The sequence below is a fragment of the Heterodontus francisci genome, chromosome 4 (assembly GCF_036365525.1).
Source record: "Heterodontus francisci isolate sHetFra1 chromosome 4, sHetFra1.hap1, whole genome shotgun sequence".
Classification (NCBI taxonomy): domain Eukaryota; kingdom Metazoa; phylum Chordata; class Chondrichthyes; order Heterodontiformes; family Heterodontidae; genus Heterodontus; species Heterodontus francisci.
In genome coordinates this window covers 58,885,314-58,908,796 of record NC_090374.1, presented here as the reverse complement: position 1 = coordinate 58,908,796, position 23,483 = coordinate 58,885,314, and the positions used below count along the sequence as shown (strand labels likewise).

General features: G+C 41.8%; 1 protein-coding gene across 9 annotated transcripts in view; it reads left to right on the top strand.

Annotated features, from left to right (window-relative positions):
• The first annotated feature begins 7,768 nt into the window (after positions 1-7,768).
• atg10 (ATG10 autophagy related 10 homolog (S. cerevisiae)) overlaps positions 7,769-23,483 on the top strand; it is a 406,513-nt gene continuing 390,798 nt past the window's right edge. For 5 of the 9 annotated variants that reach the window (XM_068029621.1, XM_068029620.1, XM_068029619.1 and 2 more), the window contains exon 1: positions 22,434-22,599. The gene's annotated coding sequence lies outside the window, so the exon portion shown is untranslated. Of the gene's footprint in view, positions 7,865-22,432; positions 22,600-23,325; positions 23,450-23,483 lie in introns of those variants that run through there. The other 4 variants (XM_068029616.1, XM_068029622.1, XM_068029617.1 and 1 more) reach the window with 4 other exon arrangements.

Sequence of the window (23,483 nt, the reverse complement as noted above, 5' to 3'; positions counted from 1 at the left end):
TTTGAACTCAGGGAGAGTGTCTGTTTGCTCCTGGACTGAGAAGATCTCTCCTGTCCGCTCCCATCTCTTTCTCACAAGCCTCTGAATCCACTGATGACACATGAACCCCAAGAGAGAGAAGTCTCCTATAGCGAACAAGGTTTACGAAGAATACTGGACCCAATGAAAAGCAAGATCAACCTACAATCAAGAACTCTACAGTGAGCTCGAAGAACTGTAACAAAAGCTCTTCAGATATTGCCTCAGACATTTCCACTTTATTTTTCTTCTGCTCTTTTCCATCTCTATTTGCATGTGTGTATAGCATATGCATGCTAGTGTGAGCGCGTCATGTATTTGTAGGCGTTAACTGAATTCGAGCTTAAGTTTAAATTTAATAAATTTCAACTTTTCTTCTTTAAATCTAAGAAAGCCTGTTTGTGCTGGTTTCTTTGCCTTATAATTGGAAAGTGGTGAACAAGGATTCACCAAAGGGGAGCTAAAAACAAGTTGTGTTTAAAATTAAACCCTGTTATGGTAAGACCAAGTGAAGGCTGAGAGGGACCCTTAGACTTCCTCACCTGATCATAACAAATGGTAATTGTCAAAATCTGCTCTTTGCGACCAATTTGGTAAAAATTGAGATCTTCCCTAGCTTTGCCAAACTTTCATCTACTGATGAAATTGGATGTATTTCTCTTTCCACTGCCTTATCCAGTTGTGTGAGGTCAACATAAATTTGAATGGACCCATTATATTTCTTCACTAGAACCATACCTGAGCACCATCCTGTAGGTTTTTTTTACAGGCGAAATTACTCCTTGTTTTTCTATTAGCTCAATTTCCTGTTAACTTTCTCGAGAAGTGGATGTGGATCTTTCCTAGATGTGAACAAACACACTGGCTCTGCTTCCTTTCTCAGAGTGATGTGGTGTGTTGTTTTTAACTTCCCCAATCTTCTGAATAATTTTGGAAATCCAGCTCTAAAATCTCTCGGCTGCTCTTCACAGAATCACAGAATCGTTACAGTGCAGAAAGAGGCCATTCAGCCCATCGTGTCGCACTGGCTCTCTGAAAGAGCAATTCCCTCAGTTCCGTTCCCCTGCCTTCTTCCCGTAACCCTGCATATTCTTCCTTTTCATATAACTGTCTAATTCCCCTTTGAATGCTTCAGTTGAACCTGCCTCCACCATATTCTCAGGCAGCGCATTCCAGACCTTAACCATTCGCTGTGTGAAATTTTTTTTCCTCATGTCACTTTTGTTTCTCTTACCAAATACTTGAAACCTATGCCCTCTCATTCTCGATCCTTTCACGAGTGGGAACAGTTTCTCTTTATCTAGTCTGTCCAGACCCCTCATGACTTTGAGTACCTCTATCAAATCACCTTCTCTTCTCCAAGGAAAATAAGGACAAGTGTGAGGTGCTGCATTTTGGTGAAAGAGATAGAGTGAGGCAATGTAGACTTAATGGCATAGTTCTAAAGAGTGTGCAGGAAGAGAGGGACCTGGGGGTCCATGTGCATCGATCTTTGAAGTTGACAGGACATATTGAGAGAATGGTTAGCAAAGCATATCGGATCTTGGGCTTCATAAATTGAGGCATTGAGTACAAAAGCAGGGAAGTTATGTTGAACCTTTATAAATCTTTGGTTAGGCCCCAACTAGGTTATTGTGTCCAGTTCTGTTCACCACAATTTTAGGAAGGATGTGAGGGTCCTTGAGAGGGTGCAGAGGAGATTTACCAGAATGGTTCCAAAGATGGGAGATTTTAGTTGCAAGATTAGGTTGGAGAAGCTGGGGTTGTTCTCCTTGGAGCAAAGGAGATTGTGGGAAGATTTGATAGAGGTGTACAAGACCATGACAGGCTTAGAAAAGATAGACAAGGAAAAGCTGTTCCCATTAGCTGATGGTACCAGGACTAGGGGACACAGATTAAAGGCTTTGGGCAAGGGATGCAGGGGGGATGTGAGAAAGAACTTTTTTACGCAGTGGGTGGTAACGACCTGGAACTCACTGCCCATGAAGGAGGTGGAAGCGAAAACAATCAATGCTTTCAAAAGGAAATTGGATGGCCACTAGAAGGAATTAAACTTGCAGGGCTACAGGAATCTAACAGAGGAGTGGGACTGACTGGATTGCTCCGCAGAGAGCTGGCATGGACTCAATGGGCCGAATAGCCTCCTTCTGTGCCATAAATAACTCTATGTTTCTATGACAAGTAATTAGGAAGGTAAATGGTATGTTAGCCTTTATTACAAGTTTGAGTATAAGAGTAAGGAAGTCTTGCTGCAATTACATAGGGTCTTGGTGAGACCACATCAGGAGCACAGTGTATGTTTTGGTCTCCTTACCTAAGGAACGATCGACTTGCCTTAGGGGTGGAGGTGGTGCAACAAAGATTCACTAGATTGATTCCTGGGATGAGAGGGCTGTTCTATGAGCATTGAATAGAATCGGCGCATATTCTCTAGAATGAATGATGTTTTCATTGAGATGTATAACATTCTTAGAGAACATGACAGGGGAGATTCTGGGAGGCTGTTTTCCCTGGCTGGAGATTCTGGAACTGGGGGTCATAGTCTCAGGATAAGGGGTTGGCCATTTAAGACTGAGGGTTGTGAATCTTTGGAATTCTCTATCCAAGAGGACTGTGGATGCTCAATTGATGAGATATTCAAGGCTGTGTTCGATCGATGTTTAGATAGAGAATCAAGGGATATGGGGATAGGGTGGGAGTTAACATAGAATATCAGCCTTGATCTAATTGAATGGCGGAGCAGGTTCGAGGAGCCTTGTAGCCTACCCAAGCTCCTATTTCCTATATTCTTATGATCCATTCTTCTATTTACTTGTTTTTTTTAATAAGCCAGGCATAGAAACAAAGAAAAATGGGAGTAGGAGTAGGCCATTCGGCCCTTCGGACCTGCTCCACCATTCAAAAAAGATCATGGCTGATCGTCTAATTCAGTACCCTGTTCCCACTTTGTCCCCATATTCTTTGATCCCTTTTGGAGTAAAATGAAAATATTGTGGATGCTGCCTGAGAAAGAGGAATCCGCTGGCATGATATGGTGCTGCTAGTCACATTTCAGCTGCACAAAACCCCATTCTGTTTGTGTAGTCTATTGTAATATGACCAGTGGTCTGCATCTCCACATTGTTATGACGGTGCTTCTATATTTTTTCTTAAGTATTTTTTTGAGGACTCTGTATTTTAGAATTATGGACGTTGTTTTATTTGGGAAAACTGTAAAGGAGTCTACGGATTTTTTTTCACTGGTCATTAAAAGGACACTGAGAGGTCTTGTTTGAAAACAACATTTACTGGAAGTCACCTGTCTTCAGATAAATACCCAGGAGGGGCTTTCTGACTTGGGGGAGATGTTTACAGAGAAGTGACAGGTCAAGATTTATAGGGATCAGGAGGCTTGACTCTTGAGATATTGTTTTTGGTTTTGGTTTGGACAGTGTGTTGGGTGTGAAGGCAGTTGGAGAAAACCAGCCAAGAGAGCAGTCACCATCAGCACCCTCTTCCATTTCGTTGAGAACTTCCCAAGAATCAAGTGTAAGAAACTGAGAAACTGATGCTGCATTTCTCCTGAAAGGCCTTCCAGAAACCCCTGTTGTCGCATTTCTCCTGGAAAGCCTGCCAAACGGATCTTCAACATTGCCTGAAAGATCCCAGTGACAGCCATCTATGCGTGTTTGGAACATCAAACCAAAAAGTGACAGCTGACATCTTCCCTTTTGTTTTCAAAAATTAGCAAGTATTCGGCAATACATTCTTGTCTTTTTTTTTGTAACAGAGCTCAAAAGTGAAAATCTCTATTTTTTCGGTTAACCGGTCTGTGTGTATGTATGTGTGAGGGGCTAAGGTAAAAGGGAACTTTCATATTTCACTCTGTGTGTTAATGCTTTGCTTTGTTACTGGTTATGTCTTGTTTTTTTAATAAACTGATAATTTTGTCGTTTATTAAAGAAACCTGGTTGATGTATTTTATGCTGGGATAATGAGTAGAGTCTATGATTGATCATATTGGTAACTGGGTAAACATTTAAATATATGTTGCGACCTGTGAAGAAGTGGAACTAGAAAAGGCAGTGCACTCCTCCCACCTCGGTCGTAATAACATGGGTGCCATCAATTACTTCCACTACTTTTGAAAAGGCAGCAGTTCTGTGGAATTGGACAGTTCTGTCATACTGTTGTTGCTGGTCAGTGGGAAAGGAAATGAAGGTCTTATCCCTCTTGATTAAAGCATCATGGACAGAATAGTTGCCCCTTGTGTTAGGGAAAAGCGAGATCCTTAACAACTGAGGCCTTAGTCACCTTGATGATCTCTGGTAGTGCCATCCCTACATTTGAGGTAGTCTGCAGTTCTTTCTCAAGCAGGTGGGATAACTCCTGCTAAACCTGAGTCTTTTGAGACAGCGCTGTTCAGTCAATACCAGGTACCTTTGCTTGGGGCTGTAGATGCCATGAGTGGCAGACTGGCTGGTTCAGACAGTACGCTTTTGCTGCCATCTAGCATCTCTATCCCTGCTTGCCATGCTCCATTAAATTAAGTGACGGGGAGTGCTAGAAACAACCTCAATTGTGATGATAAAAGCAAAATACTGCAGATGCTGGAAATCTGAAATAAAAACAGAAAGTGCTGGAAATACTCAGCAGGTCAGGTAGCATCTGTGGAGAGAGAAGCAGAGTTAACGTTTCAGGTCTGTGAATTTTTGTCAGAACTGGCAAAGGTTAGAAATGTCGTAGGTTTTAAGCAGGTGAAGGCGGGGGGTGGGGAAGAGAAAAATAGGGAAGGTGTGTGATAGGACCGAGGGCAGGAGAGATTAAATAATAAAGATGTCATGGGACAAAGGCAAAGAGTGTGTTAATGGATGTGGTGAAAGACAAAGCATTAGTGCAGAGAGAGTGTTAATGGCAGAATAATGAGCAGCTCTGTTGAAAAGCACATGAAAAACAGGCACATGGTTAAAAAATAAAGTAAAATAAAATAATTTCAAAAAAAGAAATAAAAAATAAAAAAAGGCCAGTCATGCTCTGAAATTGTTGAACCCAATGTTGAGTCTACCAGGCTGTAGAGTGCCTAATCGAAAAATGAGCTGCTGCTCCTCAAGCTTGTGTTAATGTTCACTGGAACACTGCAGCAGGCCAAGGACAGAAATGTGGGCCCAAGGGCAGGGTGGTGTGTTAAAATGGCCAGCAACCGGAAGCTCGGGGTTATGCTTTACAGGCGGCATGGTGGCGCAGTGGTTAGCACTGCAGCCTCACAGCTCCAGCGACCCGGGTTCAATTCTGGGTACTGCCTGTGTGGAGTTTGCAAGTTCTCCCTGTGTCTGCGTGGGTTTTCTCCGGGTGCTCCGGTTTCCTCCCACAGCCAAAAGACTTGCAGGTTGGTAGGTAAATTGGCCATTATAAATTGCCCCTAGTATAGGTAGGTGGTAGGGAAATATAGGGACAGGTGGGGATGTGGTAGGAATATGGGATTAGTGTAGGATGAGTATAAATGGGTAGTTGATGGTCAGCACAGACTTGGTGGGCCGAAGGGCCTGTTTCAGTGCTGTATCTCTAAACTAAAACTAAACTAAACTGAGCGGAGGCTTTCTGCAAAGCAGTCATCCAATCTACGTTTGGTCTCCCCAATGTAGGGGTGACCACACTGAGAGCAGCGAATACAGTATACTAAATTGAAGGAAGTGCAATTAAATCGCTGCTTCACCTGGAAGGAGTGTTTGGGGCCTTTGATGTGAGGAGAGAGGAGGTAGAAGGGAAGATATTACACCTCCTGCGATTGCATGGGAAGGTGCTGTGGGAAGGGGCCAGGGTGTCGGGGGTGATGGAGGAGTGGACCAGGGTGTCGTGGAGGGAACGATCCCTTCGGAATGTTGACAGGCAGGGAGGGGAAGATGTGTTTGGTGGTGGCATCATGCTGGAGGGGCAGAAATAGCGGAGGATGATCCTTTGGATGTGGATGGAAAATGAGGACAAGTGGGAACCCTGTCGCGGTTCTGGGAGGGAAGGGAAGGGGTGAGGGCAGAAGTGCGGGAAATGGGTCAGACACGGTTGAGGGCCCTGTCAACCACAGTGGGGGGAATCCTCGGTTGAGGAAAAAGGAAGATGTGACAGAAGTGCTGTTGTGGAAGGTTGCATCATTAGAACAGACTGCGATGAGGAGAAACTTCTTCACTCAGAGGGTTGTGAATCTTTGGAATTCTCTACCCCAGAAGGTTGCGGATGCTCCATCGTTAAGTATATTTAAAGCTGAGATAGACAGATTTTTGATCTCTCAGGGAATCAAGGGATATGGGGAGCAGGTGGGAAAGTGGAGTTGAGGGAGAATATCAGCCATGATCATATTGAATAATGGAGCAAACTTGAGAGGCTGTATGGCCTACTCCAGCTTCTATTTCTTATGAAAACTGTAATTTTAATGTTGTCAAAATTTTTACAAACCCTGACTTGGACATTAGTGAGTATAACAAGGCTCACATACATTATTGGTGCTATAACATACCATCTGCTTAAAAGTGCTACTGCAATTTTCTGATGGATGTACAGCTTGGAGGAACGAGGTGAAATAGTGGATTCCCAACACTGCTGGCCAGCAATGGGTTCTTTACTCTCCCAGCAATATCTGGGTTTCTAACTCACACATGGAAATTATATTTAAAGTTAATAACTATTTAAAGATGTCATTATTTGATTTTCATGGTATAAATCAAATATGCAACAGTGGATAGTCAAGTGTACCAATGCATGATCCTACAGAGTGATAGGAAAGGAGGTCAATGGCTGCAATTGTCCAGCTTGTGCCTGATGGAGGTGCAGACTCCAGAGCAGCAGGATGGTGGGAAAATCAGCAGCTCGAGTTACTTTGCCCCTTTTTATCATGTATCTCCCAACAGAAAATTTCTCATTTGTAGAGGCCTGGGAATGTTTCCTGGTCCCTTGCTGGCTGGAAATATTGTATTGGAAAAGGGGTTGGGGGTAGGACCTAAAAAAACGGACATTAATTTGTTAAAAGTTGTTTTTTAAAATTGTAACCATACTCATTTATACATTTATAATGAAACCTGACTTTCACAATTTATGCAATTTGTTCTTTGCATTCAGAAAACTTTCTTTTCTGTTCATCATTTTGCAAACCTACTTTTTTTTTTAAAAGTCGCAGGATTGAAAATCACAGGACCAAAACCTTTCTGAGTAGACGGGCAGGATAAGAAAAAAATGGCACAGGTTCAAACAACTCTCCGGCTGGCTTCATTCTTTGAATTACGCCGAAATATAAATGCTCATTACATCTACTAATATTTCGCATTACATGTGTAAGAAACACGGATGCATCAGATCTTTAAATGTGCCTCCAGCTTCCAACTTTGTTGTGGCAAGCCACTGCTGTCAGACAGTGTGGGAGGAAGAAGCATTAACTTCAACAGCTGTTTCTTGACCCCGGCTGTCAGTCTTCCCAAGAATAAATTTTTGGAGTATCCCATTACAACCCTGTAGGGGATTATATAATATCGAAAGCCCGGCCTGGTAACAGAGAAGCGCCAGAAAAGCCATCCTGGCGAATGGCGAGGTAAAAAGCAAAGCAAGTAACTGCCTTTGCAAAAGGCAGCGCCGTGCCAGAGCAACTCTGAATGCACTAAGATTTCGTGTTTACAAAGTGCGTTTCCCCTGTTGGGCGAATGCAGTTCGAGGGAGTCCTGCACAGACTACAGTAATTCCCCTGCAAGGGCGACTTGAAACCGGCTGCGCTGAATAGCATTTACTCTTCCTGTTGCCTCCCGCCGCTGCAGCGTTACATATCCCGGAAGTTTAGCCCTTCATTGCTCGCGAAACTTTCTCCATACTGCCTGTTTTTTTTTCTTGGGTATGTGCTGCGTCTTATGTGTGTGACTCCATCACTTACTCTTTCTTATATATAATGTGTATATATATATATAAAGAAAGAGCACCATTGATTTTGTGCATTTTGCAGGGAGGGGAGAAACTAGACCGAGCGAACAATGAGATGTGAATTGCTGTTGCAGACTGTTCCATGCCCCATTTTTTAAACTTGTCACCGCGAGTTAGAAGCAATAATCCGTCCATATATTAATTAAAAACAGACATATTATTGGTGATGTTTTCAGTTATGCCAAGGGGAGGGGGTGTATGTAATGTACTTGTAAATACTTAGTTTACCAGAGATTCTCACTGATGGGTGGTTCCATCTAAAACCTGCCTAAATCAAATGTGTGGTGTGTTATCTTGGGTGATAAATTATCCTGGGTTAATTACTGTAGGTTACAAATATATATATTTCATTACTGAAAGTCATGAACAAAATGACTTGGTTTCGCCCCATCTCTTGCCTCCTGGTTGGGAGCCAGCACTGTATTTACCATGAAGAATTGTACTATCCTGGTTCATTTCTTGAATACAATATGGCATAACTGTTCTTTGTAAACAGTACTTCTGTACAGAATTATAGCTTCTGTCTGCAAATCACTTACTGAGATTGATGATAATGAAGATGAGATTATGTGAAATTTTCATCTTACACCCCCACGAAAGTGTTTGTATGTGTCCTCTCTTTGTATATCCTTACTTGTAAAATGAGAGGTGTTCCAGATGTGGCTCTTGTAATTTTTATATTAGTACTTATAGGTAATTGAAGGAATGCATTTATGCGCATTTTTGGGAGGAGGACTATTTATTACTGGTAAAGAATGCTAATGATGCAAATATTTTGATGTAGAAACATTACTATTGTTTGTAAGGGCATGTATATGCTGCCTCAGGAAATCAAAATGTATCTATTGTGCTGACTGCATGCTGGAAAAACAGTTCTTTACTTGGGCTGCCTATTTTTAGAATAGAGTTACTTGCTGAGACTAGTCAGAAGGTTAGAAATAAATGCATTTAGATTGTGGCTGCATAGGTAGAAAGTGTATGATGATTCATTCATTATGTATTTTTATGCTGTTTATGAGGGCCACTTGCATGCATAAAGCTCCTATAGCTGAGATAGTAGGTTGTCCAGATCATAGACTTTTACATAACAGTTGGTAGTATTGTTTTGTGATTGTTTAAGAAGAGATATGCTTGCATCTGAAGTGAAGAAATGCAGATACCACTAGCCATTGCTGAGCTTTTCTGAAAAGTTGATAATCAAAGTCCTACAAGCAAAAGCGAACCTGTCATGTGCCTATTATAACTGTTTTATTTTCATGTTGACCTGGCCCTCCAATGTTGGAATATTTGGCTGCCATTTGGCGAAACTTGAATTGAAATATCAGCCACGTGTCAAAAATGTTTTTCTTTGCTTCACAAAGTAGAGTAGTTTTGGTGTGGCAGGACTCGAAGGAGAGAACTGGTTGTTTGGAAAGTTGTTCTCTTATGTGTCACTCAGGTGGACCTCAAAAACCAAATCTCCAAATTCCATAGAATATTGTAGATTGAGAAAGGAGGTACCAGTGGGAAACTGACTAGAAATAAAATACCAGTACATATAAATCATTGGGACGAGGTCGTGAAGAAATGTGATTTGCATCCCATTAGTTAAGAGAATTTTTTTTGAGAATGTAATTTATAATCTCTAACATCATCTGCTTGGTAAATTTGCTTGTCCTGCTCAAACTGCGGAGCCATGCGGTTGCCAGAAGGCTGTTGATGCAGCAGCAGGCAGTATTAATTTAAGAGTGGCATGGAAATACTTTGTTCCACATAAGCCTGAGATAGATTCTGGTTGCTAGTGTTTAAGGTTAAATTTGGTGATTGGGGTACTTTGATAGTTCAGCTGCTTTTGAAGCTTTTTGGTGGACCTGAATATAATGACCCCTGGTGAAGTGTTGAATTTCAGAGTGAGAAACCATTTTTGTAAACTTTTTTTGGTAGTATGTGTAGTTTTTGTTTTCTGTCTGGAAATCAGTGCCTTTTGTTGGGATATGGCTCCATAGGCACTTGGTGCCTTGGGTAGGTACTTTATTGAAGTGGGCTACTATACATATGAGTTGAGCAAGTGAATTGTAGCAAGAATGAAAGAACTTGCAGTTATGTAATGCCTTGCATATCCTTAGTATGCCTCAAAGTGCTTCACAAGCAATGAATTGCCCTTTGACATGTGGTCACTGTTAATATAGGCAAATGCAGCAGCTGACAGTAAGGCCTACAAACAGCAATGAGAATGAGCAGTCGATTTGTTTTGGTGTTGGTTAAGGAATGAATATTGCCTAAGATACTGGAAAAATTCCCGAAGCTTTTTTGAATGGTGCTATGGAATCTCTTACAACCAACTGAACAAGCAGACGCATATTGGTTTAAAGTCTTATCCAAAGTATGACACCTCCCTCAGCACTGCACTTAAGTTGTCAACCTGGACTGTGTGTTTGGTTCCGAGAGTAGAGCTTGAACCCATGACCTTCTGATAGAGGGGAGTGCTGTCAATGGAGCCAAACTGACAAACACATTCAAAATGATTTTATTTTTTAAAAATCTTGAAAATTTTGCATCAAAGCCAATTTAACAGTTGAATAAACATATCAATATAAACTAAAAAAATTCTCATGCCCAGGTAAATTAACACACTCTTAAATATAACATTTCAATATAGGAGTCCATCTATATAAGCCATTTCCCTTGTGAACAATTCACCTTGTTGATGGAACACATTTGTCAACACCAGCACAAGGAAGCATATGTAGCTGCTATAGTCACCATTGCATTCCTGAGTTTTACTGAGGTCAATCCACCTATGGCTAGAATTGAAGTGATGGCAAGTGATGCTGTCAGCAGCAGCCGTTTAGCTACGTTGGCGATGGTTCAGAGACAGGCAGAGGAACCTCTTCTGAGAAGGGTTTGGCGGTACTGGTACCACATTATTCACATTAGTAAGGCTGATGGTGTGATTCTCATGGGAAACAGTGCTGTGAGGTAGATGGCATATCTACTTGAGCGAAGAGCTAAAAGTTCTCCAAATGTGTATCTGCAACCATTATGAAATCTAAAAGAGGGATTTCGAAGTTCTAGTATATGTTTCAATCTTCAAAAGACATATTTCAGTATCTAGCTGTATCATTCAGTTGTCTACTTAGTTTTTTGTAAAAGGTGACCAAGCCATGAGGCTATTTGGGGTGAGATCTGCAACAGTATTATATAAATTAGCATAAAATTTTTTTCAGTTTTGGTTATGCGAAGTTGCCTTTTTTAAGCATTGTACATTATTTAAATAGAAAATACTGTGTGTGTGGAGCAAGTAATGTATTTGCAGCTTTGTATGGCTGTATTCCTCAGTATTTTTAAAGCTGATTTTTTTCCCTCAACCTTTATTACGAAGGAACAAACCATGATGTTTTTCAAAGGATGGAGTCCTTTTATGAAAGGTGGAAAATCTCTTTTAAATCTGTTCCATATCAAAGTTAGATTGAATGAAGATTTTTAATATTTCTGTTTCTTGAATGTTGTATTATTCTGCTTCCAATCTTCGCTACCTCGAGCAGGTTGATTTGCTTTTTTCTATTCGCCCAATCTCCCGGAGGGTTTTGTTTCATTCTCAGTTGTTTATTAATTAGTTTTCTGGAGTACTTTTTAATTTTCTTTCTCTCCTGGATAGTCTTTATTCCTCTGTGTGCATATCTTCCTTCCACCACTCCTTTGCCTCTATATTAGATACAGTTGGAAATCTGGTATCTGGCACAGAAACATACGCATTGTGTCATTAAAGCAATTTTATTTAAACACACTGGTATCAAAGCAAAGTGAAAAATTCTCTTTACTATTGGCAGCTTGAACAACAAAATCATTTCCAGTTTCTGCATAACATCGGTGTGTTTATTCTTGTACCTCCAATTATTAGTTTCTCATCTTTCTTGCAGCTGATGCTTTTTTGCCCTGCTGCAGCTTTCTACTTTGTCTAGTTTCCTGTTTGCAATACTGTTTTTTTTTAATGATGGACAAACCTCCAAAGCAGCAACATGACTGATATATGTGGATTTTTTTTTTATTCATTCATGGGATGTGGGCGACGCTGGCCAGGCCAGCATTTATTGTCCATCCCTAATTGCCCTTGAGAAGGTGGTGGTGAGCTGCCTTCTTGAACCGCTGCAGTCCATGTGAGGTAGGTACACCCACAAAGCTGTTAGGAAGGGAGTTCCAGGATTTTGACCCAGCGACAGTGAAGGAACGGCCATATAGTTCCAAGTCAGCATGGTGTGTGACTTGGAGGGGAACTTGCAGGTGGTGGTGTTCCCATGTATTTGCTGCCTTTGTCCTTCTAGTTGGTAGAGGTCGCGGGTTTGGAAGGTGCTGTCTAAGGAGCCTTGGTGCATTGCTGCAGTGCATCTTGTAGATGGTACACACTGCTGCCACTGTGCGTCGGTAGTGGAGGGAGTGAATGTTTGTAGATGGGGTGCCAATCAAGCGGGCTGCTTTGTCCTGGATGGTGTCGAGCTTCTTGAGTGTTGTTGCAGCTGCACCCATCCAGGCAAGTGGAGACTATTCCATCACACTCCTGACTTGTACCTTGTAGATGATGGGACAGGCTTTGGGCAGTCAGGAGGTGAGTTACTCGCCGCAGGATTCCTAGCTTCTGACCTGCTCTTGTAGCCACGGTATTTATTTGGCTACTCCAGTTCAGTTTCTGGTCAATGGTAACCCCTAGGATGTTGATAGTGGGGGATCAGTGATGGTAATGCCATTGAATGTCAAGGGGAGATGGTTAGATTCTCTCTTGTTGGAGATGGTCATTGCCTGGCACTTGTGTGGCGCAAATGTTACTTGCCACTTATCAGCTCAGGCCTGGATATTGTCCAAGTCTTGCTGCATTTCTACACAGACTGCTTCAGCATTTGAGGAGTCATGAATGGTGCTGAACATTGTGCAATCATCAGTGAACATCCCCACTTCTGAACTTATGATTGAAGGAAGGCCATTGATGAAGCAGCTGAAGATGGTTGGGCCTAGGACACTGCCCTGAGGAACTCCTGCAGTGATGTCCTGGAGCTGAGATGTTTGACCGCCAACAACCACAGCCATCTTCCTTTGCGCTAGGTATGACTCTAACCAGCAGAGAGTTTTCCCCCTGATTCCCAAAGACTCCAGTTTTGCTAGGTTCCTTGATGCCATACTCGGTCAAATGCTGCCTTGATGTCGACGGCAGTCACTCTCACCTCACCTCTTGAGTTCAGCTCTTTTGTCCATGTTTGAACCAAGGCTGTAATGAGGTCAGGAGCGGAGTGGCCCTGATTGGTCTCTTACCACTCCTCACTGCTGTTGGTCAGCAGTTAGCCCATTTCATTGGTGGTGGACCAAGAGCAGAGGTTTAGGCTGAGGTCCTTAAATTATTTTGTTTGCTCCCCAGATAGTTGTCAGACATGTTTTTCACATTGGATATCAACTAAGCTATGTTGGTGTAGTATAGTCTGTGAGTGGAAGAGAGTTTATCCCAGATTAGTTCTGTTGTTGAGGACCAGTGGGATGCATCAGAAGGGAGGGGGAGTATTTGGAAGGGGGGTTGAGCAAAGGGATTATGTGAATTTTTGATTTTTTTTTAAAGCATTTATCATGTGATTTATTTATAGGGGTGTACATAGGTAGATGGGTGGGGAACTGTCATGGTAAATTGTGTTTTTGACCTGTGGAATCTGATTATGCCCAGTTTTAAATAGACCAATAAGGATAACTGATAAACAGTTCTACAAATGCTGCCCCCATCTGAGGCAGCACCATTAATAGTTTAAACATAATGTCTAATTAAACCAAATGAAATATACAGTGCGACATCATATTTTTTTTAGATTTAGAGATACAGCACTGAAACAGGCCCTTCGGCCCACCGAGTCTGTGCCGACCATTAACCACCCATTTTTTAAAAATTATCTATGTCAATCAGACACTCTACCCTTTTATGCCCACTCAGGTCACAGAAGGACTTGAGTGTACCAGTCGACACCACATATTCCCTTTCCAGGGCCAGCCGGGCACAGACAAGACCGCAGAAGAAGCAGGCAGACAGTGCCAATTATTTTGGACCTGCGAGGGAATCTGGTTATGTAGCTACTATCTGATCAGACAATTGTTTTTGTATAATTTGGTGAAAGAGGCAGTCTCACTTTCCCCCCCCCTCTCCCTTCCCGCTTTCTCTCCCCTTCACGCCCCCCTCCTCATCGTCCTCTCTCTCTCTCTGCCCCACGCCACTCTCTTATGTGCTTGTGTTGTTCTCTCTCTCTCACACTTGCACACACACGCACCTGCCCTCCGTCCCTTCTCCACTGTCTCCCTGCCCTCTTTTCCCACCCTCTCTCTCTCTCCCTGCCATCATTTCATACTTTTACATTTTATAGCAACCATAGAAACTTACTGAAAATCACTTGCAGATGTGTAGCATTTTTAAAGTTGAGGAAGTATTTGAGATTTGTAAGACCTAATTCCTTTTTATACAGCACCATACAGTTCAGTCCACTCATTTTTACCTTGAAAGTTTATTCCTTGACCTTCATGGACATGCTGATCCTGCTGGCCTTTGTTATCAACTCTACTGAGGGAAGAGATGAATGTCTGTGAAGAGATTACATATCCATTTGTTTCTTTGGGCAGGCATGCTACTTTTGAAGGAGCATTGGAGCCCGTAAAGTGATCATGCTGGTTTCTTCCTCATAAAGTTGCCTGAATTCATAACGTTGACTGCATCCATCCTTGAGCTTATTCTGCCTCTTGGTTCTGTTCTTTCTTAGAATTCTGTGGTGCTGACCAGAAAATATCTAAAGCTGATATTGAGCCCACCGACTATATTTCTGTGGATCCAATGTCAGGGCTAGAGCAAAGGTAAAGGTGGCAATATCTCAGCCACTCTACAAAACCAGGATCAAGTATTTTTGCAAAGGTGTTATCCCACATTTGATGTATTGGATTTTATATACATTGCAGAAAATTCCTTTGGTCTATTTTATCAGGAATTTTGGTTACCAGTTTGTTGCTGGTTTACACCAGTAGCATTGCAGACAAGAGCGCCATTGCTTCACAGGATTATAGAATGATACAGTGCAGAAAGAGACCATTTGGCCTATCATGCCTGTTCCCACTCTTAAGTAGAGCTATTCAATTAATCCCACTCTCCTGCTCTTTCCCCATAGCCCTGTAAATTTTTTCACCTCATGTGTTTATCCAATTCTCTTTTGAATGTCACCATTGAAACTGCTTGGACCATGCTTTCAGGTGGTGCATTGTAGATTACAACAACGGTGTGTTTTAAAAAGGTTCCTCATGTCCTCTTTGGTTCTTTAGTCAATCAACTTAAATCTGTGACTTTAGAGTGAACTGACTCCTGGCTGTTTTGAAGATTTTTCATATTGTTGTATTGAAGGTGACTTTGTTTTTCAAATGTTAAACTTCTCTAAAGCCCATTGGTTGCACTCCTCCTAAAGTAAACACAAAAATAATATATTTTGCCAATGGCATTATAGCTTAATTGCTTCAGGCTTTCTATTTCCGCCTTGTGGAACTCCAACTGTAACAGTAGCAAACCCGTGTTCTAGATTCTCTGGTGAGCAGGATGAGGAGATACTGAAGCTGTGTGAAAGTGCAAGTAAAATCTAAGGATCAGCGGAAAAATGTCTGACCCTTTTTAATGGGGGAGTTATTCATTTCTCCCAAACTGTCAGGATGTCTTTTTACTGTTGAAAGAATTCACATGTTCTTATGTGGGGAGCAGGAAATGTTTTAAACTGGTAATACAGAAAGTTTTTTACTGGTAGCTAGCATCTGCCTAGCAGCCATGGTACTTTGCTAACCCAATTTCCCGTTTTGCAGTAATTGGGGTCACTTGCCAAAGTTTGTGGACCAATTGTTGGCAGTAGGTGCTTAGGAATTGAACTGATGGATTACCTGATACAATTTGAGTAGAGCTGCAGGTATGTTTCAATAGGTAGCTCAGCTCTAAAGATTGTACAACAACTGAATGCCATATTATATTGGTTCCCTGAGACTGGATGTATGAGGATTAATGCATAATATATATTGAGAAAATATTATTTTAAAGAAAATGAGAGATTGTTTTTCTCTAAATTCTTTTTCTTAGCAAGTCATTATGGAGAAAACAGGCAATCTCATGCTTTTTTGTTGTAAGAACCTCATTGCTTAAATATATCCTAGATAGTTTTTCAAAAGAAAAACAACAACAACTTGTATTTATATAGCAAAAGCGAAATACCGCGGACGCTGAAAATCTGAAATTAAAACAAAAAATGCTGGAAATACTCAACAGGTCTGGCATTTGCAGAGAAACAGTAACATGATGAAAGGTCACAGACCTGAAACATTAAACCTGTTTCTGTGTCCACAGATGCTGCCAAACCTATTTCCAGCATTTTCTGTATTAATGTAGCGCCTTTAACAGTTAAAAGTCCCAAGGTATTTCACTGAAGCATTATAAAGCAAAATTTGACATTAAACCATATAAGGTGATATTAGGGCACATGGCAAAAAGCATCTTCAAAGAGTTCGGTTTTAAGGAGTGTCTTAACGAAGGATAGAGGTGTTTAGGGACGGAGGGAATTCCAAAGCTTAGGCCGAGGCAGCTGAAGACATGTCCGCCAATGGTAATGCAATTAAAATCGGGGATGCTCAAGGGGCCAGAATTAGATGAGTGCAGATGTCTCAGAGGGTTGTGGGGCTGATGGAGATTACAGAGATAGGGAGGGGGTGAGGCCATGGAGGGACTTGAAAACAAGGATGCGAATTTTAAAACTGAGGCATTGCTTGACTGGGAGCCTGTGTAGGCAGGCACAGGGTTAAAGGGTGAACAGGACTTGGCGTGAGTAAGGACACAGGCAGCAGGTTTGGATGACCTCAAGTTGACAGAGGGTAGAAATGTGGGATGCTGACCAGCAGTGCATTGGAATAGTCAAGTCTAGAGGTAACAAAGGGGCAGCGTAGGGTGAGGTTATGAAGGTGGAAATAGGGGGTCTTGGTGATAGTGCAGACATGTGGTCTGGAGCTCATCTTGGGGTCAAATATTACACCAAGGCTGTGAACAGATTCAGCCTTAGACAGTTGCCAGGAAGAGGAATGGAGGCAGTAACTAGGGAAAGGAGTTTATAGCAGGACTGAAGACAATGGCTTTGATCTTCCCAATATTTAATTGGAGGAAATTTCTGCTCATCCAGCACTAATATTTGACAAGCACTGTGATAATTTAGCAATAGTGGAGGAGTCGAGAGAAGTGTTGGTGTGGTGGTGAACTAATAGTGACCCTACTGTAGTGTATATCATTCAAAATAGTGTGTTTGGGAGATTGAATGTTGTAGAACTCATGCGTAATTTTCTTAATGTGTCCAGTTGCAACACATGGTGGTAATTTTGACTTTGCGTGATTGTGAATTGGCAATCTGTTCTAAAGTTCTCCCAATTTTTATTTCTATTGAAAGGTTTGCAAGATGGGTTGCTAATTTGCTGTCACCCATTTTACACTTTCACACAGTAAGAATTTCCCCCAAAGTATCTGAGGTTCTATATGGGGGAAAAAATTGCCAAAGGTGAGTCTGTTCCTACATCTTGTATTCCTCCACCCAGCCTCAGTATTCATAAAATGCTTTGAGTTACAATTGCATTGTGACGACAAAATGTCCTCAACATAATAATGCAGCTTCTCAGGATTGTGGAATCCAATAAAAATAAACAATGTCATTTTTAAAAATTAAGTGTTCATGGGATGTGAACGTTGCTGGCGAGGCCACCATTTATTGCCCATCCCTGATTGCCCTTGAGAAGGTGGTGGTGAGCTGCCCTCTTAAACCACTGCAGTCCAGGTAAGGTAGGTACACCCACAGTACTGTTCGGAAGGGAGTTCCAGGATTTTGTCCCGGTGACAGTGAAGGAACAGTGATATAGTTCTAAATCAGGATGGTGTGTTGCTTGGAAGGGAACGTGCAGGTGACGATGTTCCCATGTGTCTGTTGCCCTTGTCCTTCTAGGTGGTAGAGGTCGTGGGTTTGGAAGGTGCCGTCGAAGGAGGCTTGGTGAGTTGTGGCAGTTGCTTTCACTGTTACATGCGCTAGAGTAAATTTAAAGACCTCGCTGTGGTCATTTGTAGGTGTTTCCTTTCAGAAAGTTTCTCAAACTTTAACACCATCCAATTTCCTTATCTTTCAACAATAGCCATTTGTATAATTGTCTAATTAAGAAAGAATGGACTTCTGTTGAATGATGTCTGTTCATCCTGAGTCTGACGGTTGCAAATTGTTTTGTGGCACAATGGTATATAAGTATTTTCAGCTCAGCATCCTAGGTTAATGGTTCCTCAGGTCCCACAAAGTAGTAATTGGACAAGCTTCTGCCTTGACTTTGACATCAAGCAGCCCAAGGATAAAATACTTATATATAAAAAAATTCCTATCCTTTATGGATTAGAATGCCCACCTGCAAACACTCGAACTCAGAGCTTTCAAAATCTGGATGGCATATAAAGAATTGGTAGTATATCTAATCTTGAAAGATTCTCAGGCTCTACTGCAGAGTTGGCCAGTGTGTTAATAGGCTGGCAACCATATTAGTATGTTAACTGCCTATTGTTGAAAGTGCATTCATTTTTAACTTTGTTTTGACCTTCCAGTGTCCAGGCCAACATTCTTACCTCATCCAGCATCAACAATATATTAACTAATCATTCGTGTCATTGCTATTGATAGAACATGTTGTGTGCAAAGTGGCTGTAGTGTTTTCTATTAGAAGTGCGACTACGTTTTAGCAAGATGTGGGAGTTAACTTATTAGGGCAAAGATAATTCATAACTTGAAGTATTTATATTTGAATTTGGCTTGAAAATTAAAAAAACTGAATGAGACTACTTAATGCCACATGGCAAAGTTTATATAACATTCTTAATTATCATGAAACTTTGGACCAAAATATTCTATTTAAAAGAAGACTTCTCAGCACTTAGTACAATAGTGGGAATTTAATGCTGGATATGTATAGTGATAGAATGAGAAGCAAAACCAAACCTGAAATAATTAATCTTCCCTCCAAGTTCATATTCTCATCTCCTTTCGAGATCTTCTCTCCACAGCCTCCAATCTCATAGTCCTCCAACCCCGAACAGGCGACTTCTACCTCTTTCCCAAGATTCACAAATAGGACTGCCCTGGTAGACCCATCATTTCACCCTGTTCTTGCCCCACAGAACTGATTTCTTCCTATCTTGAGTCTTTTTCTCCTCATGTCCAGTGTCTTCACATCTACTTTTCTGGCGCCCTCCATCACTTCAACAGTTTCCAGTTTCCTGGCAGTAACCACCTTTTCACCCTTTTCCCCATGGACATTTAATCCCTCTACACCTCACCAGGATGGTCTGTGGGCTGTCTGCTTCCTTGAACAGAGTCCCAACCAGTCCCCATCCACTACCACCCTCCTTCCCCTGGCAGAACTTGTTCTCACATTGAGCACCTCTCCAACTCCACTCACTTCCTCCAAATAATATCTGTTGATATGGGAACTTGTGTGGGTCCTAGCTATGCCTGCCTTTTTATGGGATATGTGGAACATTCTTTGTTCCAGTCCTACTCGGGTCACCTTCCTCATCCCTTTTCTGATACACTTATGACTGTATCGGTGCCCTTTCCTGCTCTTGCCCTGAACCAGAGCATTTCATCAAATTTGCTTTCAATTTCCACTCTTCCTTTGCCTTCACATGGTCTATCTCTTATTCTTCCCTTCCTTGATTTGTCTGTCGTCATTTCTGGAGATAGGCTATCAATCACTATCCACTATGCTAATTGACTCCCACAACTGCATTGACAAGTTTTGCTCACACTCCGCTTCCTGTAAGGACTCTATTCCATTGTCCCAGTTTCTCTGTTCCGTTGCATCTGTTCTAATGATGCAACCTTCCATACCAGAGCTTCCCATATGTTTTCCTTCTTCCTCATCCAAGGAATCGTTCCCCCCACCCCACTCCACCATGCTTGACCGTACCCGTTCCACTTCCCACATTTCTTTTCACGCCTCTTTCCCCAGAACAAACAAAAGGGTTCCCCTTGTCCTCACCTTCCACCCCACCAGCCTCCACATTCAATGTATCATCCTTCGGCATTTCTGCCACTTCCAGTATGATGCCACCACTAAACACATCTCCCCCTCCCCTCTCAGCATTCTGAAGAGACCGTTCCCTCCGGGCCACCCTAGTCCATTCGTCAATCACCCCCAAAACATTAACTCTGTTTCTTTCTCCTTTCCCATGGCACCTAGTCATGCAAGCACAGGAGATGCAACACCTGCCCTTATACTTCCTCCTTTCTTACTATCCAAGGCCCCAAACACTCCTTCCAGGTGAAACAGTGATTTACTTGTACTTTCAATTTTGCAGAAATCCTCCATTCAGTTCGCAAGCATGACCCTGAGCTTCCAGACGACTGCGATTTTAATTTTTCACTCCACTCATTCTGACCTGTCTGTTTTCAGTGTCCTATACTATTCCAATGAAACTCTGTGTAACCTCGAGAAACAACACCTCATCTTTCGATTGGATACTTTGCAGCCTTCTGGACTCAACTTTGAGTTCAACAATTTCAGATCATAACCTCTGCCTCCATTTTATGTTTGCTTTTGAATGGCAGCTGTTAGTAATTTAGGGCGGCACAGTGGCGCAGTGGTTAGCACCGCAGCCTCACAGCTCCAGGGACCCGGGTTCGATTCTGGGTACTGCCTGTGTGGAGTTTGCAAGTTCTCCCTGTGTCTGCGTGGGTTTTCTCCGGGTGCTCCGGTTTCCTCCCACAAGCCAAAAGACTTGCAGGTTGGTAGGTAAATTGGCCATTATAAATTGTCACTAGTATAGGTAGGTGGTAGGGAAATATAGGGACAGGTGGGGATGTTTGGTAGGAATATGGGATTAGTGTAGGATTAGTATAAATGGGTGGTTGATGGTCGGCACAGACTCGGTGGGCCGAAGGGCCTGTTTCAGTGCTGTATCTCTAATCTAAAATCTAATCTAATTATTCTGCTTTCCCGTTCATACCTCCTGTAGACACATCTTTTATTTCTCCTTTGTTCCTGTTTACCGTGCATCATCATCCCTTTTGTCATTTAATCTCTCCTGTTTTCAACCCTCTTACAGACCTTCCATTTTGTTCTTTCCTCCCCTCCCCCTTCCTCTGTACTATTACATCTTTTTTTCCAGTTCTGATGAAATATCATCGAGTTGAAACATTAACTCTGTTTCTCCACAGATGCTGTCAGACCTATTGAATACCTCCAGCATTTTCAGGGGTTTTTTTTTTGAAGTAATTAAATTGGACAAAATTTGGCTCCGTGCAAAATTAACATTAATTTTCATTTCACATAGGGAGAAAATGTCAAATTCTCTGCCACAAGCTGTTGTTGAACCTCTGCAAATTCTTTCAGTAGGGAATTAACTGGTTGCTTGAAAAAGAGGAACATTAGAGGCTGTGAGATAAGAAATTTAACTAGATGGAAAAAAGCACCAACAGAGATGTGATGGGCTGAATGGCTTGTTTCTGTGCTGTAGCATTCTATGATTCTGTGGGTGAGGTAAAATTGTCAGTGAAGTCACTAACAGTTATTTGTAGGGTGGAATTGGCAGAGGATAAAGGGCATGTCACCAGTCCATCTTCAGTTTGGAGGAAACCATTGCCATTTTAAAAAAGCACCAACAGAATACCGTAGAAAAATTATTAGATGCTTTTTAAAGAATGTATCATGTTTTCACATTTTAACACATCAATTTAATAAAAGAAATTGTGCTTGTGGTGCTGTTGTGATATCTCTTGGTTCTCATTGGTAAATCTATTTTTTTTTAAGAGATACAGCACTGAAACAGGCCCTTCGGCCCACCGAGTCTGTGCCGACCATCAACCACCCATTTATACTAATCCTACACTAATCCCATATTCCTACCACATCCACACCTGTCCCTATATTTCCCTATCACCTACCTATACTAGGGGCAAATTATAATGGCCAATTTACCTACCAACCTGCAAGTCTTTTGGCATGTGGGAGGAAACCGGAGCACCCGGAGGAAACCCACGCAGACACAGGGAGAACTTGCAAACTCCACACAGGCAGTACCCAGAATTGAACCCGGGTCACTGGAGCTGTGAGGCTGCGGTGCTAACCACTGCGCCACTATGCCGCCCAGTATTTTGTTTCTCTCTCATTGGTAAATAATTAATAATATTATACAAAACCTTATTCTTCTGCTCTGCCCTCAAAAAGCTTACAAATAACATTGTGGCAAAATTACTTTTTCCAAGTATAAGCCACCGTGGCAGATGCTTATGCATTCCACTATATATCTCTGAAAATATATTATCATCATATAATTCAGATAAAGCTCAATAATTTACTATATTCCAGGACCCTGATCCAAGTTAGCTCCAACATGCTAATGCCAGGTCAAAGTCTCTGGCTGATGCTGCTTCTCCCACTTTTACCTCCCGCGAGAAAGGCGAGTAACAGACCCAGGACATATTAACAGAAAGGGAAAAGAGTAGCAGAGACACAAGGGAATTAACTGCGAAAACATGAAGGAAAACAGCAAGAGTGAGTGTAATAGGCTCATTTACAAAGAGAAAAATAGTATGAGAGATCAAGAGAAATACAGATACAGGATTGGTAAGAGCAGCTTTTTGTGTCTCATAGCCCATTGATGATTTATTTTGAACCAGTCATAGTTTTAAAATAATTTTAAAAATTAAGATACTCAAAGCACATTTCGAGTAGCAGTGACAACAATTTAATGAAAAATTAACAGTTCTTTTGCAAGTGGTTGTATTTATCGGACGATGCTAAGAATTTGATCTGAGCTGGTGGATCACAATTTTGCTTTAACACCAACAGCAACAGAAATAACACAGCTGCCACATTTTTCCATGCATTTTCTAAATTACTGCTATTCAGGGTAAGACCAACTTCTGGACTTTGTTCTAAACCTTTCTTTTAATGGCAATGGTGTATTTCTGACTGGGATTGATGTCTTCCCATTTATTTGAGAGAGTGGTTTGCATTGTAGCAAGCAGCCATCTCACTGTTGCCTGTTTGATCGCCCTGAGTCCTGCTTTAAATATTTTTGGGGGAGAGAAGAGTGGATCTGAGGTAAGCTGCAGAAGGTAGTTCGTTAGTTGGAGTTTATTAAGTAGAGAATGATTTCACGGGAGGCCGGTCACTACATGACCAACCCTCTGTGATTGGTTGGCTAGGAAGTTGTTTAGTTATGTTAGTTTTTCATTAAGTAGACAAGTTGGACTGGGTTCAGGTCAGGCAGGGTTGAGCGATGGAGTTGGGTTGAACAGTGCAGAGAATCTGGCTCGGGCAAAGAGGTGGAGTGGGTCTGAACCCTTGCAAGAGAAGGTCGAAGAGGTTTGGGTCAGTTAGAGCAGAGAGACTCAGCAGATCAGGACCTGATTCTGTAGGAAGGGGAAAATGTTTTTTTAAAAAAGGAAAAGGCTAAAAGAATTATTAAAAGGTATACTGTGTTTTCTTGTGGGGATCTGGCTAGT